Source organism: Eriocheir sinensis, unplaced genomic scaffold, assembly GCF_024679095.1.
Source record: "Eriocheir sinensis breed Jianghai 21 unplaced genomic scaffold, ASM2467909v1 Scaffold513, whole genome shotgun sequence".
Classification (NCBI taxonomy): domain Eukaryota; kingdom Metazoa; phylum Arthropoda; class Malacostraca; order Decapoda; family Varunidae; genus Eriocheir; species Eriocheir sinensis.
In genome coordinates this window covers 250,001-252,500 of record NW_026111847.1, presented here as the reverse complement: position 1 = coordinate 252,500, position 2,500 = coordinate 250,001, and positions in this window count along the sequence as shown.

Genomic DNA, 2,500 nt, shown 5'->3' with positions numbered 1-2,500 from the left:
CGAGACAAATAGACGAAACAAAGATTTAAAAAAAGGAACAGGATAAAACAACAGAGGAAAGAAGTGAGAGAGAGAAGGAAATATACATCATCAAGGGAGGAAGAAAAATCAAAACAGCAGCGGTGGAAGAAAAAGAAGGAAGAAAAACAATAGATTAAAAAGAAAGGAGGAGAAAGAAAAAACAAACAAATAAGGAAGAAAAAGAATAGATTAAAAAATAAGGAGGAGAAAGAAAAACAAATTAAACAAGGAAGAAAAAGAATAGATTAAAAAGAAAGGAGGAGAAAGAAAAACAAACAAACAAACAAGGAAGAAAAAGAATAGATTAAAAAGGAGGAAAAAGAAAAAAACAAACAAACAAGTGAAGTAGAGGAGAAAAAAGCGTCTCTAGGAGGGCCATTAATTCGGGGAAGAATGCAACCCATTTTTACAACCAAAACTCCGGCGACTCCCAACTTGGTGCGCCCCCTCCAGTGACGAGAGAGAGAGAGCATATTTTCTTATTTATTTGTCTAGTTTTTTGTAATTCTTCTGTTTATTAATTTCTTTATTATTTTATTTTCCTTTCCGTATTTTTTCTATCTTTCTCTTCCAATCTTTCCTTATCTTTATCAACCTTCTGTCTTTCTACTTACTTATAATTTTCCTTTCCCCTTTCCTTCTTTCTCTCAATCTCTACTCCTTCCCCTTCTCTCTATCTATCTATCCATCGTTCTCTCTATCTATCTATCTTTTTCTTCTTTTCCTATCATTATATTGACCATCTCATCTTTCTACTAATAAATTCCGCCGTTCAATCCTCCCAGCCTGTCTCTCTCTCTCTCGGCCCTTCACTCGCTCCGTTGTCCGGGAATGTATTAGCCAAACTCTGTTCTGGAGTGTTCAGGACAGGTTTAAGCGGGTTCACTACTAGAGAGGGAGAGAGAGAGAGAGGGAGGGAGGGAGAGAGAGTAGTGAGTGAGGAAGGGGTAGTTAATATATAGATAGATGAATAGAGTGAAGAATAACTAGAAATAAAGGTAGAAGATGAAGGAAAGAAATTGATAGGTTAATGGATAGCTAGATATAGATTAAAAAAATGTAAAAAAATAGAGACAGGAGGAGAAGGAAAGAGAGAGTCAGATATAGATAGACAAATACTTTATATACTTTCATGTAGAGAATAATAGAAGATAGATAGGTAGATTGATAGAGATAGATAGATATAGAATAACTAGAAAAATAAGAGGACAAAAAGGAGAGAAGAAATGACAAATAAGCAGACATATAAAGTTAATTAATAGGTAGTTTTTTTTTTTCATTTTTCTAACCTTTCTTTCTTCGTTTTAATGCGATTCCCTACTTCTATAAATCATTCTCTCTCATTCTTACTAAGCTTTATTCTCTTTTATTAACTTTATCCTTTATTCTCTTTATTCTGTTTATTCTTTTTAATCTCTTCATTCTCTTTATCCTTTAGTCTCTTTATCATTTATTCTATTTATCCTTCAATCTCATTTTTCCTAAGCTTTATTCTCTTTTATTCTGCTATTCTCTTCTACTTTCTTCTTTTCATTCTCTAATTCCTCTTTCTCTCTTTCCCAATTCACCTTTTTTTCTGCTATTTCTCTCATTATCATTAACCCTTTGTCTTTCTAATTATCTTTGTGTCACTTCTATCTCTTCTCTCTCTCTCTCTCTCTCTCTAAAGTTTTTAGGTTCTTAATCCCTTTAACAATTAGGGTTAGAGAGAGAGAGAGAGAGAGAGAGAGAGGGGCAGGGCGAATCTGATATCAAAGAAATGAAGAGATGAAAATATGTATAAATAGATAGATTAATAGATAAAGACAGACAGACAGACAGACAGACAGACAGACAGACAGACGTAGTACAAGTTAGGATTTTGTTACAGAGACTTTTGAAGAAAAAAGAAAAGAAAACGGAAGCCTTAATCAGGAATGGAACACGAACGAGACGCGACAGAGAGAAGGAAAAAAGAAAACAAAAGAAAAGAAAAAAGAGAAAGAGAAATAAAGGAAAATTTAATACAGCACATCGCGTGAAAGAAGAAAGGAAAGGCTTAAGGCGGAAAGTGAAAGAAAATAAATGGCGGAGAGAGAGAGAGAGAGAGAGAGAGAGAGAGAGAGTTGGAATGGAAAGGAGGAATTTAAGAGAATCGACTTTTAAATCCAACACCATTACCACCACCACCACCAACAACAACAACAACAATACCACTACCACCACCACCACCACTACTACTACTACTACTACTACTACTACTACTACTACTACTACTGTTACAAATTCTATTATCAAAACTGCCTTATTCATTTTCTCTCGTTTCTTTTTTTCTCCTTTCTCTTACCACCACCACCACCACCACTCGCAGAATCACCCTCGTGTTTTTCTATAGTGTCGGGAACCACTTCGCATTTGTAAAGGAAAACGGAGTATGGAGCACATCTTATTTTCCTTCTCTTTCTCCTTTTCGCCTCTCCTTCCACTTCCTACTGAATGT